Source organism: Bombina bombina, chromosome 5 (assembly GCF_027579735.1).
Source record: "Bombina bombina isolate aBomBom1 chromosome 5, aBomBom1.pri, whole genome shotgun sequence".
NCBI classification, from domain to species: Eukaryota; Metazoa; Chordata; class Amphibia; order Anura; family Bombinatoridae; genus Bombina; species Bombina bombina.
Window position 1 is genome coordinate 1,145,748,723 of NC_069503.1, and position 15,756 is coordinate 1,145,764,478.

General features: G+C 39.8%; 1 protein-coding gene across 1 annotated transcript in view; it reads left to right on the forward strand.

The window, feature by feature from the left end:
• Positions 1-15,756, forward strand: part of LOC128659650 (TRPM8 channel-associated factor homolog) — a 123,827-nt gene that overhangs the window by 60,857 nt on the left and 47,214 nt on the right. The gene's annotated exons all lie outside the window — the stretch shown is intronic.

The window sequence follows — 15,756 nt, forward strand, 5'->3', positions numbered from 1 at the left end:
TATTATTTACCATGTATTGATCATTGATATCTAAAAGGTTGTTATGTCAGAACAACAAATAAGTGGTCATTTTTCCTAGGCATAGATACAAGGTTAAGCACATAAGTCACACGTATTTCTCCATGTTTTGTTGTTTCCAACTTGATAATGCGTAATACAGTGTTTTCTTTGTAATCAATAATTTTCTGACTGTCCCTTTAAGCTGTGTTATTGGCATTCAAACAGTAATATGCCATCATGGATAATTGTAATGGTAATTTTGTTTGCGATTCGGGAAACAGTTTGGACATCACATCACAGAAACCAATCAATATCATGAACAAGGATAGGTATGTGATGATGTGGTTTTCACACACTTATAACCCACACTCTGCAAACAATCTGCCTCCATGGACCCGGTCCCATAGAAGTAGATTATATACAGAGTGTGGTCCACAAGTGTATGAAAACCACATCATCACATACCTATCCATTACACATTAAATAAAAAAAAAATTAAAGATGAAAATAAATACTTACTTCCTCTTCCTTCCCCTCTTCCCACGGGGCTGAGGCTCTGGGAGGGGCAACTGCCGACTCCGAAGAGTTCTCCTTGGAGAGGTTGTGGGAAGAGTGGAAGGAAGAGTACTGGGACGACCAAGGTGAGGAGGAGAAGATGGCTGAGGAGGAGAAGATGGCTGAGGAGGAGAAGCTGGCTGAAGAGGAGGAGATGGCTGAAGAGGATGAGATGGCTGAAGAGGAGTAGATGGCCCGGCAGGCGTAGATGGCCCGGCAGGAGTAGATGGCCCGGCAGGAGTAGATGGCCCGGCAGGAGTAGATGGCCCGGCAGGAGTAGATGGCCCTGCAGGAGGAGATGGCCTGGCAGGAGGAGATGGGCCGGCAGGAGGAGGCCCAGCAGCAGGAGGCCCAGCAGCAAGAGGCCCAGCAGCAGGAGGCGGACCAGGAGGTAGATCAGCATGCGCCTTCCGGAAAAGATTGAACATCTCTTGGTGTAGATGAAAGATTCTGTTTTGGCCTTGTTCGATTCTATTGAGTATGTTTATTATTTGGTTTTGTCCTTCAATTATTTGATTTTGTCCATCAAGTATTCGAGTGCGGCCTTCGATATTTTGTATCCGGGAGTTACGCATCTGGTCTATGTAGTCCAGTAGAACCCGCACCTCCGCTATTTCCTCTTGTTGTGCTTGGCGGGGTACGCGTGCACGGCGGGGTGCCCGTGCACGGTGGGGTGCGGGTCCTTGAGGGTCCTCTGGTTCCGCGTGCTCCTCCTCTGCTTCCGGGGCCTCTTCATCAGCTTCCGTGCGCTCTTCGTCACGGGGGGCCTCTTCCCTCCGAAGTGGAAATTCCTCCCCACCACTCTCATCCCGGGGAGATAGATGAGGCTGTGTTTCTTGTGCTGCCTCCTCCCCAGACTCTGTATATTAAAAAAAAAAAAAAAATTTTTTATATATTAGCATATTTGCAAATCAAGCTTTAAATGACTTAGCTTACGATACAATTACAAATGCAGAATTATTAATCCACTTTGAAATCTAACAAACAATCAATACGATTTCCGCTTTTTCAAAACAGTGTTTGTGATATCTCTGGTCAATCTGATTTTTTTCGCGTTTGTTTTCAGTCTGTTTAAATGCACACCTAACCTATAGCCTAGATACTGATGTAACCGCAAAGTAATTGAATGCGTGTAAAGAACGTTATAGCATTAATCTGATCCTTAAAGGGACATGAAACCCAATGTTTTATCTTTCATGATTTAGAAGCATACATTTATTATCAACTTTCTAATGTACTTTTCGTATCTAATTAGCTTCATTCTCTGGATATTCTTTGCTGAAAAGCATATCTAAATATGCTTATAAGATGCTGATTGTTAGCTGAATATAGCTGCCTCCTGTGATTGTTTCACCATGTGCATGGCTATTTCTTCATTAAAATATATATCAAGAATGATTCAAATTAGGTAATATAAGTACATTTGAATGTTTTGTCAAATTGTATTCGCTACCTCAATCATGAAAGTAAATGTTTGCGTATAGTGTCCCTTGAAATACATTCGTATGTGAAATTATTGTTCAATGAGCTTACCGTCAGATGAGAGTGGCAGGTTCCCGGTATCAATTCCTCCGATACCGACTATTTCCACCTCGGAGATGCTGGGCCGCAACATTTCCTCCCATCGGCAGTACTCTATTTCCAGGGCAGGTCCGCCACCGGTTCCTGCGGCATGTCGGGCCTCCAGACTTAACTTTTTCTTGAGATCCATCTTACAGTCCCGGTAGCGATGTTTTATCGAATCAAGATCTCTGTTCCGGCCACCCACTGCATTGACTGCATTTCTTATCTCATTCCAGAGCCTCCTCTTGTCAGTCGGGGTAGTCTTCTGGTGCTGCAGCCTCCTATACCTGGCCATATAGGCCTCTATGAGGGCCTCCTTCTCCTCCATTGAAAACCTCGCCTCCCTAGTCGCCTTGGCCTTCCCCTGTGACGATGCCCTCTGTTTCCCGGACTGTGAAGCCCTACTCTGTCCGCCACTGGGCCCAGCCACTTGTTCATCTTGAACCAAGTGGCTGGGTCCACCCACCGCTCCCACCCCCGCTTCCTGCCCCCCTTCCTGCCCTGTTCCTCTCCCCCTCCCTCTCCTCCCCCCTCTACCTCTCCCCTGCCTGGCCTCCATCTGTTCCCTAAACTAAACCCCAAATAATCAAACAAAAAGTGAGTGTGATGAAATGAAAGGGGGTCAAAATAAAGAATTAAAAAGACAAAAAAAGTGCTGAAAGTGTGAGAGGGATGTAAAAAAACAAAGAGGGTAAGGAGTATTTAAATAAACCAAAAGAAGAAGAAGACTAAAAGGAGGATATGTAAACTAAATGTAACTAGGGGATGGGTATGGGATGGGTATGGGGTATGGGATAAGAGTAAATGGGATGAAAGGGAATGGGACTACAGGGAATGGCGTATGGAGTGTAGTATGAGGGGGTATGGGGTATGGAGTGTATGTAGTGTTATTGATAAGTGTATGTATGTATTGAATGTGTTTGCGCGTAAATGTGTTAAGTGTACAGAAAAATCACTCGCTCGCTAACTCACACTACTACTAATTCTCACTAACACACTACTACTAATTCTCACTAACAAACACTCCCACTAACTCTCACTAACTACCAGTAACTTACGCTCCCACTAACAATTCTCACTAACAGCTCCCACTAACTCACTCACGCTCCCACTAACAGACTCTCTCCCACTCCCACTAACTCCCACTAACTCACTCACGATAACACTAACAACTGACTCTCTCACGCTAACACTAACTCACTCACAATAATGCACCAACTCTCTAATATTAAACCTCCAATCTCCAAAGACCCAACAGCAACACAGTCAAAGAAGCCCTGCTTGTGTGGTGCTTATATACCCTGTGTAAATGTTTAATGATGTACCAATTTCCGTTGTAATTAGTGTTCAGGTGTGCTTTATTAGCAATTAATATTAGTACAATGTGTATTAGGTGTGTGAATTTGCGCATGCTCATTTTGAGTTAGTATTTGTGGAATGTGTAGAATGCGATGATGTCATAGTGGTCGTTTTCTCTAACATTGTCCAATAGTATTCTTTTTAAATGTGAATTTGCGATGGTGTGTTTTTAGTGAAGTGTTGTATATGTATGTTTGTCCTAATATATAGTTATATTGAATGCGATTATTTTTCTAGTGTATGTATATATTTTTTATTCCTTGTTGTTATTTTGCGATTTTCCGCATCTTAAAGTATATGCGTATTCCCCGTATTAAATTTTATTTCAAATCCCCCCGTTTGTGAATGTGTAATGCTTGTGTGCTTTGTTGATTGATTGTTGTTGTGACATTTGCGGCGTGTTATTTTTGTGCATGATGTGGTATGCGTCATATGACCGAGCTGTGCGTATTCTCGCGAGATCGAGTGTTAGGTGAAAAAAGCTATTTTTTTCCTTTCCCATTGATCTCTATGGGAGACTGTCTTACGCGGGCAGTATTACGCGTGTGACATACACGCGTTAGGAGCATCGTTAAATGGTCTGTTTTGAACTCTAAATACCGGAGTCAAACAATGCCGTGCGTTAGACATAAAACACGCGTGGCGTTAGCAACCCATCTACCGCCGAACTCCAAATCTAGGCCTAAGAGAGTAAGGCTATATACTAGTGTGCAGTACAGAGGCAAGCTGCTAAGGTAACATTAATAAGTCAGTAAGAGAGTAAGACTATTTACTAGTGTGCAGTACAGAGGCAAGCTGCTAAGGTAACATTAATAAGTCAGTAAGAGAGTAAAGCTATATACTAGTGTGCAGTACAGAGGCAAGCTGCTAAGGTAACATTAATAAGTCAGTAAGAGAGTAAGGCTATATACTAGTGTGCAGTACAGAGGCAAGCTGCTAAGGTAACATTAATAAGTCAGTAAGAGAGTGAGACTATTTACTAGTGTGCAGTACAGAGGCAAGCTGCTAAGGTAACATTATTAAATCAGTAAGAGAGTTATGAGACTATAAACTAGTATGCAGTACAGAGGCAAGCTGCTAAGGTAACATTAATAAGTCAGTAAGAGAGTGAGACTATATACTAGTGTGCAGTACAGAGGCAAGCTGCTAAGGTAACATTAATAAGTCAGTAAGAGAGTGAGACTATATACTAGTGTGCAGTACAGAGGCAAGCTGCTAAGGTAACATTAATAAGTCAGTAAGAGAGAGTGAGACTATAAACTAGTGTGCAGTACAGAGGCAAGCTGCTAAGGTAACATTAATAAGTCAGTAAGAGAGTGAGACTATATACTAGTGTGCAGTACAGAGGCAAGCTGCTAAGGTAACATTAATAAGTTCAGTAAGAGAGTGAGACTATATACTAGTGTGCAGTACAGAGGCAAGCTGATAAGGTAACATTAATAAGTCAGTAAGAGAGTGAGACTATATACTAGTGTGCAGTACAGAGGCAAGCTGATAAGGTAACATTAATAAGTCAGTAAGAGAGTGAGACTATATACTAGTGTGCAGTACAGAGGCACGCTGCTAAGGTAACATTAATAAGTCAGTAAGAGAGTGAGACTATTTACTAGTGTGCAGTACAGAGGCAAGCTGCTAAGGTAACATTAATAAGTCAGTAAGAGAGTGAGACTATATAGTAGTGTGCAGTACAGAGGCAAGCTGCTAAGGTAACATTAATAAGTCAGTAAGAGAGTGAGACTATATACTAGTGTGCAGTACAGAGGCAAGCTGCTAAGGTAACATTAATAAGTCAGTAAGAGAGTGAGACTATTTACTAGTGTGCAGTACAGAGGCAAGCTGCTAAGGTAACATTATTAAGTCAGTAAGAGAGTTATGAGACTATAAACTAGTATGCAGTACAGAGGCAAGCTGCTAAGGTAACATTAATAAGTTCAGTAAGAGAGTGAGACTATATACTAGTGTGCAGTACAGAGGAAAGCTGCTAAGGTAACATTAATAAGTCAGTAAGAGAGTGAGACTATATACTAGTGTGCAGTACAGAAGCAAGCTGCTAAGGTAACATTAATAAGTCAGTAAGAGAGAGAGACTATATACTAGTGTGCAGTACAGAGGCAAGCTTCTAAGGTAACATTAATAAGTCAGTAAGAGAGTGAAACTATATACTAGTGTGCAGTACAGAGGCAAGCTGCTATGGTAACATTAATAAGTCAGTAAGAGAGTGAGGCTATAAATTAGTGTGCAGTACAGAGGCAAGCTGCTAAGGTAGTGGGTGTAAACTTTGAGTAAACAAAATACAAAAACGATTCTTAAACTGCTATAAAAGAGTAAAAAAACAAAAACACTAAACCACATTGATTAAATTATAATTTTCACTAACAGAATCTCTTTCAGCAAAATCTAAGGTTGCAGAACTTACTTCAATAAAATGTGGCTAAAACACTGCTCTCACTGCATCTCTCCCTGCTCTGTAAGGAAGTGACAGTGGAATATTCCACTGCACTTGGAGGGGAAGTACAGAACTCTTTTTCACTGCAGCAAAGCTGGCAGCTGCACAGGGCAGCAACAAAATAAATGAAAGTAGTTTTTTTCCGTTTTTGTTTTGTTTTATATGATTGAACATCCAGCCCCAACCCTAAGTTCCCCTGACTGATGCCTCTCACTGGATTGGGTCAGCCCCAAAGAGGCCTGCTTCAAATAAGCACTTATGGGCCATGCAATGATCTTAACCACTTTCATCCAGTAGGTGGTGCAGCATGTTGTGTAATGGAGGGCAGACCTGCTTGTGCCTCTCCATTGCACAACATGTAGCTGTGACGAGAAAAAAAAATGCCCCACCTGCCTCTAGTGACTGCACATCACAGCGCTGTCCAAGGAAACAATTCATTTAAATAAAACAATATAAGACTTATAATATAATAATCAGTCCATTACATAGGGGGAGGGGGAAACACCTACTCAGGAAAATAAGTAAAACATAACGTTTAATAGATACTATTATAAAATGTAGGGTGCAGTGTATGCATTAAAACTAAGATTAAAAATAGAAAATATTGAGAACCAGCAGCCACAAAACGCTAATTGTATACTAATCAAATATAGGAACCACACAGACAGATGTGCAAAGATTTGCTAGTGATGACCAAAGAACCGCTATAAATCGCTCATATAGAGCTATAATATCAACAATTAGAGGTTGCTGGACTCAGAGGATACGCCTGATGCGCATTTCGCTGACACACAGCTTTCTCAAAAGCCTTTTGCTTGCTTGTGGCTGCATCGTTTTTAGATTAATTTGTTGTGAGGTCAATCCTCTTTTTTCGGTAATTGCTCCTGTGTGCAGCTCACCAGCAAACCTTTGTGCATCAGTCTGTGTGGTTCCTGTATTTGATTAGTATACAATTAGCGTTTTGTAGTTGCTGGTTCTCATAATTTTCTATTTTTAATCTAAGTTTTAATGCATTCACTGCACTCTACATTTTATAATAGTATCTATTAACCGTTATGTTTTCCCCTGCCCCTATGTAATGGGCTGATTATTATATCTGTTTGAGTGCTCTAGATTTGTCCACCTTTTCCTTTCTCTGTTTTTGCTTTACATATTACTGGATATTGAGCACCCCCACCACCATTATACTTATATTATCTATATTATTAATATCAGTGGGGTATTGATGGAATATTTTCCCATCACTTTCCATTTTATGATTTTATCAGACTTCCCCTACATTCTTTTATATTGTCCTTTGCTGGATTTAATTTACATAAACTGGGAGCAAAAATAACAAAATTCAGATTATTCTGAAAAATTACAGAAAATATTAATTAAATATTATATTCTTACGCCTAGATTACGAGTTTTGCGTTAGAAGCTATGCGGTGCTAACGAGCAGTTTATGCTCACCGCTCACTTACAGACAATGCTGATATTACGGGTTTTTATAAACCCGGCGTTAACCGCAAAAAAGTGAGCGTAGAGCAAAATTTTGCTCCACATCTCACTCTAATACCAGCGCTGCTTACGTTAGCGGTGAGCTGGCTGAACGTCCTCATGCACGATTTACCCATAGGAATCAAAGGGGAGAGCCGGCTGAAAAAAACCTAACACCTGCAAAAAAGCAGCGTTTAGCTCGTAACGCAGCCCCATTGATTCCTATGGGGAAATAAAAGTTATGTCTACACCTAACACCCTAACATGAACCCCAAGTCTAAACACCCCTAATCTTACACTTATTAACCCCTAATCTGCCACCCCCGACATCGCAGACACCTACATTATATTATTAACCCCTAATCTGCCACCCCCAATGTCGCCGCCACCTACATTATATTTATTAACCCCTAAACTGCCACCCCCAACGTCGCCGCCACTATAATAAACATATTAACCCCTAAACCTAAGTCTAACCCTAACACCCCCTAACTTAAATATAATTTAAATAAATATAAATAAAATTACTATAATTAACTAAATTATTCCTATTTAAACTAAATTCTTACCTATAAAATAAACCCTAAGCTAGCTACAATATAATTAATAGTTACATTGTATCTAGCTTAGGGTTTATTTTTATTTTACAGGCAAGTTTGTATTTATTTTAACTAGGTAAAATAGTTATTAGTTATTAACTATTTAATAACTACCTAGTTAAAATAAATACAAAAGTACCTGTAAAATAAAACCTAACCTAAGTTACAATGACACCCAACACTACACTACAATTAAATTATTTCCCTAAATTAAATACAATTAAATAAAAAGTACAAAATATATTAAACATTATATAAAAGTACAAAAAAAACACTAAATTACAGAAAATAAACAAATTACAAGATTTTTAAACTAATTACACCTAATCTTATCCCCCTAACAAAATAAAAAAGCCCCCCCAAAATAAAAAAAGCCCTACCCTACACTAAATTACAAATAGCCCTTAAAGGGGCCTTTTGCGGGGCATTGCCTTAAAGTAATCAGCTCTTTTACCTGAAAAAAAGTACAAATCCCCCACCCAAAATTAAAATCCACCACCCACACAACCGATCATACTCTAAAACCCACTCAATACCCCCTTAAAAAAACAGTAACCCCTTGAAGATCACCTTACCGGGAGAAGTCTTCACCCAACCGGGCAGAAGTGGTCCTCCAGACGGGCAGAAGTCTTCATCCAACCGGGCAGAAGTGGTCCTCCAGACGGGCAGAAGTCTTCATCCAACTAGGCAGAAGTGGTCCTCCAGATGGGCAGAATCAGCCAATAGGATTGAACTTCAGTCCTATTGGCTGATCCAATCAGCCAATAGGAATTTTTCTACCTTAATTCCGATTGGCTGATAGAATTCTATCGCCAATCGGAATTGAAGGGACGCCATCTTGGATGACGTCATTTAAAGGAACCTTCATTCAGTCGTAGCCATCGGAAGAAGAGGATGCTCCGTGTGGGATGTCTTGAAGATGGACCCGCTCTGTGCCGGATGGATGAAGATAGAAGATGCCGTCTGGATGAAGACTTCTGCCTGTCTGGAGGACCACTTCTGCCCGGTTGGATGAAGACTTCTGCCCGTCTGGAGAACCACTTCTGCCGGTTGGATGAAGACTTCTGCCCGTCTGGAGGACCACGTCTGCCCGGTTGGGTGACGACTTCTCCCGGTAAGGTGATCTTCAAGGGGTTAGTGTTAGGTTTTTTTAAGGGGGTATTGGGTGGGTTTTAGAGTAGGGTTGGTTGTGTGGGTGGTGGGTTTTAATGTTGGGGGGGGATTTGTACTTTTTTTCAGGTAAAAGAGCTGATTACTTTGGGGCAATGCCTCGCAAAAGGCCCTTTTAAGGGCTATTTGTAATTTAGTGTAGGGTAGGGCTTTTTTTATTTTGGGGGGGCTTTTTTATTTTGTTAGGGGGATTAGATTAGGTATAATAATTTTAAAAATCTTGTAATTTGTTTATTATTTTCTGTAATTTAGTGTTTGTTTTTGTACTTTAGATAATTTATTTAATTGTATTTAATTGTATTTAATTTAGGGAAATAATTTAATTGTAGTGTAGTGTTAGGTGTAATTGTAACTTAGGTTTTATTTTACAGGTACTTTTGTATTTATTTTAACTAGGTAGTTATTAAATAGTTAATAACTATTAAATAACTATTCTACCTAGTTAAAATAAACACAAAGTTGCCTGTAAAATAAAAATAAACCCTAAGATAGATACAATGTAACTATTAGTTATATTGTAGCTAGCTTAGGGTTTATTTTATAGGTAAGTATTTAATTTTAAATATGAATAATTTAGTTAATTATAGTAATTTTATTTATATTTATTTAAATTATATTTAAGGTAGGGGGTGTTAGGGTTAGGGTTAGACTTAGGTTTATGGGGTTAATAACTTTAATATAGTGGCGGCGACGTTGGGGGCGGCAGATTAAGGGTTAATAAATGTAGGTAGGTGGCAGCGATGTTAGGGACGGCAGATTAGGGGTTAATAATATTTAACTAATGTTTGTGAGGCGGGAGTGCAGCGGTTTAGGGGTTAATATATTTATTATAGTGGCGGCGATGTCCGGTTCAGCAGATTAGGGGTTAAAATATTTATTTTAGTGTTTGCGATGTGGGCGGGCCTCGGTTTAAGGGTTAATAGGTAGTTTATGGGTGTTAGTGTACTTTTTAACACTTTAGTTATGAGTTTTATGCTACTGCGTTGTAGTGTAAAACTCTTAACTACTGACTTTAAAATGCGGTACGAGTCTTGACAGGAGAGGGTCTACCGCTCACTTTTTGTCAGACTCGTAATACCCGCCGAGTCTGATTGAAAAACTAGGATACGCAATTGACGTAAGTGGATTTGCGGTATTTCCAAGTCTGGCCGAAAAAGTGAGTGGTGAGCCTGTCATTTTAAGACTCGTAATACCAGTGGGCGTTAAAAAGCAGAGTTAGGACCGGCCAACGCTGCTTTTTAACCCTAACGCACAGCTCAAAATCTAGCCGTTAGATTCCAATAAAAAGGGTTTTTCAAAGAAATCATCCACAACCTCTTAATGTGATATAAATAATAATGATGATGATGAAGATAATATTAATATAATTATTTTCCATATATTCTAGAGATAGCTTTATTTTATGCTATTTTATGTATAGTGTGGGTGGGTGAGGCTTAAAAGAATTTCATGTAATTTGCTAATATAAAACACGTGCTTGTAACTAAAATCCTCTGTCCAGCCCCTATTTAATATTAAAACAGATTCCAACACATTAATATTAAATCACATTAATGCTTGAATTGCCATTTAGTTTGATAAGAAAAGTTAAAATTCAAAAGTCCATAAAAAATCAAAAAGTAAAGTCTTTAGTTCCAGATGATGGACTCTGTAGCATGATCCATTCAAACCCAGAAAACCAATGTACCCATAAAGATAACAAAGTATACAAAAGGCTGCATTATCAAGCTCAGACATCCCAACCTGCAAAAGCTAATTTCAGGGAGGTGCCCCCCCCCCGGTGCCCCCCTGCCCCAATTCAGAATTCCTCAGTGCTCTGATTATGAAATAGTTGAAAATGTTATCACAAAAAGTGAGAATAAAAAAAAAAAAAGACAAGATGAACCTTGAATGTATAAATATATTGAACAGACTCCCATAATCTCTATATTGAATACAGAGATCATGGGAGTCTGTACAATATAGAGATTATGGGAGTCTGCACAATATAGAGAGTATGGGAATCTGCACAATATAGAGAGTATGGGAATCTGCACAATATAGAGAGTATGGGAATCTGCACAATATAGAGAGTATGGGAATCTGCACAATATAAAGTATGGGAATCTGCACAATATAAAGTTTGGGAGTCTGCACAATATAGAGAATATGGGAATCTGCACAATATAGAGAGAATGGAAATCTGCACAATATAGAGAGTATGGGAGAGAGTCTGCACAATATAGAGTGTATGGGAGTCTGCACAATATAGTGTATGGGAGGGAGTCTGCACAATATAGAGTGTATGGGAGTCTGCACAATATAGTGTATGGGAGGGAGTCTGCACAATATAGAGTGTATGGGAGGGCGTCTGCACAATATATAGTGTATGGGAGTCTGCACAATATAGAGTGTATGGCAGGGAGTCTGCACAATATAGAGTGTATGGCAGGGAGTCTGCACAATATAGAGTGTATAGGAGGGAGTCTGCACAATATAGAGTGTATGGGAGTCTGCACAATATAGAGTGTATGGGAGGTAATCTGCACAATATAGAGTGTATGGGAGTCTGCACAATATAGCGTATATGGGAGTCTGCATAATATAGAGTGTATGGGAGGGAGTCTGCACAATATAGAGAGTATGAGAGGGAGTCTGCACAATATACAGAGTATGGGAGTCTGCACATCTCACCTCTATATATATCAGGTCTGCTGATGTCTCTCACCACACTAGAGTTCAGGATCAGGAAGGGGGAGAAAAGTCCAGAGAGGAACTCAGTAACTATTTACATTGAGCTACAATGGAACAGTGACACCTACAGGTAGAAATGAAAAGTGCAGGCACAAATTTGATTTTCTCTGGCTCTGCTCTTTCCGGGATCTTATGTTTACTTTGCGGGTATCAGGGAGCCGCTATTTCAATGCGGGAGACTCCCGGAACTTCCAGGAGAGTTGGGATGTCTGCAAGCTGCAGAGACTGATAGGAGCCCTTGTGGTTTAGGCTCATGGTATCCACAAGTGGTCATAAATCCCACCAAACGTGTTCATTCTGGGTAACCGGCAGGCTGTGCAATTGATTGTGCAAGAGCAAGTAGGGCAATGTATAAGCATAAATAATGTGTTCAGGGGAAGCTGATCTTCTGCTGACAGCTCACTATACGTGCACCTGGACAAGTTACCTAGCTGGGAACATTGTCTGCCTATCATTTGTTATACTAGGTCCATAAGCACAAAAAAATAACATTTCAGGCTTGCAATAGACCCTTAGTCAAGGGCCTATTGCTGGCCTGAAATATTGTTATTTGTGCATATGGACCCAGTATAAGAATTAAAGGTCTTTTTGACCATTTGGAAGCTGAAAATTGCATGAGTTCTGGATTTTTACTGAGACCTGGCAAGTCTTTTTTCTGTGGCCCATGCCTTAAACTGTGCTGTCTTCCAATGTTGGATTTTTAACATTGTCTGCCTGTTATTTGTTTGATAAAACCTATTGTGTAACTCTAATGCGAGATCATCAAGAACAAAGCTTTATGATGTCTAAACACCAATACATTTCAGCCTGATTTATCATTTGCACCCAACCCACAGTGAGAAAACAAAGTGACCTTTTCAGCTGCTTTTTCTTTTTTCATTGCTGGTTTTAGTTCTTTAATTTAAAACCAACTCACTGTCCCAGGGGTGCCAGCTTTCCCCATTAAAGGGACAGGAAACCCCAACATTTTCTTTCATGATTTGGATAGAACATACACTTTTAAACAACTTTCCTATTTACTTCTATTATCAAATTTGCTTCATTCTCTTGGTATCCTTTGCTGAAGGAACAGCATTGCACTAGAGGCAGTTAGCTGAATACATCTATGTGGCCAATCACAGGAGACAAATGTGTGCAGGCACCAATCAGCAGCAGCTCCCACTAGTGTAGGATATGTGCGTATTCTTTTTCAACAAGGGATACCAAGAGAACAAAGCACATTTGAAAAAGTGAATTTAATGGCATGCTCTATCTGAAACCTGCAAGTTAATTTTTTTAAAAGGTCACTTATTTGCTTATATTTTTACAGCTACTCATAATAACCTACCCTACTCGCTTGTACAGTTTTAGTGATTTACTCATTTTAAGCACTCAATAGAATTACCTCTTTGGACCCACAATCTGAGACATGCAACTAGCGCTGCTTAGTGGATCAGTGGTAGTTTCTGCTCAGTGCTCTGCAGATCCAGGACAGTACTTCTACTTCTTACAGGGGTTATTCTTTAGTGTATGGTCAATAGCCTTAAAATTACATGATCTAACAAATTCTGTAATATTATGTATAGGGGTCAATTTATGAATGGATCATTCGGAGCTTGATAATTCGGCCCAATAGTGTTTATTCATTACTATGTATAATGACTGTCATTTTTTTTATTATTAAGGTATTTTTACATTCATATGTATATTATTAATGTACCAGCATTCTCCCGTAGCTTTCCAGCCCCAGCTGCTGCAGCCCACTGGGAAATCTCCCGGTATCTTGGTAGGCCAATACAACCTTGCTCCAGACCACCCATATCTATTCTAATCCAAACCATATTCACCACCACTGCAATAAACTGCCTAAATTCCAGCCTCTTCTGTCTAAAAGGGACCTTTATTTCTTTATGCTAGAAAGATGTTTTTGTCCTAGGTCCTTAAAAACCATATCTAACCATACACATAGAGCACTGTGTCTTTTATACTCTAGTTGATGTACAAATTCCCAATCCTATGATACAATTGTGCCACCAAGTGGAAATGTTGAATATCTTACGACTCTACCATCAAGTTTTTTTGCAGATTGAGAGCTAGAGTATGAGTGGTGCTCAAACGAAAAGGGCTTTTTCGCATCTCGTTCTGCACATCCGAAGTAGCGCACATAATACAGGTTGAAAGCATATGTGTTTGCTTGAGCTCAATTGATTTTAACGTGCGTCGGGATAATGCAACCTCAGAGCTCTGGTTAAAAATTGCACAAAACACATCAAAAATACATTTAAAAGTACAGTTACACACATAATAACACTATCTATTAACAATTATGCAATAAAAAGATATAAGGGTTCAAATATATGGGGTCTCAGGTGTTAGGAAAAAAGGCTACAAAGTGATTTAACATAGAGATATATGGGATATTTATTGCACTAGCCCACTGGTTTTCTACCCTGTCCTCATACCCCCTGACAGGCCAGATTTTCAGGATTAGCTTGGATAAAAGCAGGTAAAATAACCATGTTTACTAATGAGCTGATTATTTCCCCTGTGCTCTAGCTCAGATATTCAGATATAAAAATCGGTCCTGTTAGGGGGAGGACTGAGGGCAAGTTTGAAAACCAGTGCATTATACTGATCTAGGACCAGGGGGGCAATGGCCAGGCTAATGACCAGGTAGTATAGGGATAAATTACCATGTAATACCTGCAGCAGTGTGGGAGCTGTACAGTTTAAAACCCACTAACTTTTATGTGATGATGAGAACTATAATAATGTTGAATTCTGATTTGTTTTGTTTTCTTTTTTTCCCTCTTACTTCTTGTTGATACAGGGACCAAAACTGTTTTATTGGTGACATTTTAATCTTTACTTACAATGAAGGAAAAAATTATTTGATTCCCTGCTGATTTTGTACGTTTACCCACTGACAAAGAAATGATCAGTCTATAATTTTAATGGTAGGTTTTTTTAAACAGCGAGAGACATAATAACAATAAAGAAATCCAGAAAAATGAATTTCAAAAAAGTTATAAATGGATTTGCATTTTAATGAGTGAAATAAGTATTTGATCCCCTATCAATCAGCAATATTTCTGGCTCCCAGGTGTCTTTTATACAGGTAATGAGTCGAGATTAGGAGTCCTCTCTTAAAGGGGGTGCTCCTAATCTCAGTTTGTTACCTGTATAAAAGACACCTGTCCACAGAAGCAATCAATCAGATTCCAAACTCTCCTCCATGGCCAAGACCAAAGAACTTTCCAAGGATGTCATGGACAAGATTGTAGACCTACACAAGGCTGGAATGGGCTACAAGACCATCGCCAAGCAGCTTGGTGAGAAGGTGACAACAGTTGCTGTGATTATTTGCAAATAGAAGAAACACAAATCTCCCTTGGTCTGGGGCTCCATGCAAGATCTCACCTCGTGGAGTTTTAATGATCATGAGAATGGTGAGGAATCAGCCCAAAACTACACGGGAGGATCTTGCCAATGATCTTAAGGCAGCTGGGACCATAGTCACCAAGAAAACAATTGGTAACACACTATACTGTGAAGCACTGAAATCCTGCAGCGCCCGCAAGGTCCCCCAGCTCAAGAAAGCACATGTACCGGCCCATCTGAAGTTTGCCAATGAACATCTGAATGATTCAGAGGAGAACTGAATGAAAAGTGTTGAGGTCAGATGAGACCAAAATCGAGCTCTTTGGCATCATCTCAACTCACCGTGTTTGGAGGAGGAGGAATGCTGCCTATGACCCCAAGAACACCACCCCCACTGTTAAACATGGAGGTGGAAACATTATGCTTTTGGGGTTCTTTTCTGCTAAGGAGACAGGACAACTTCACCGCATTAAAGAAATGATGGACGGG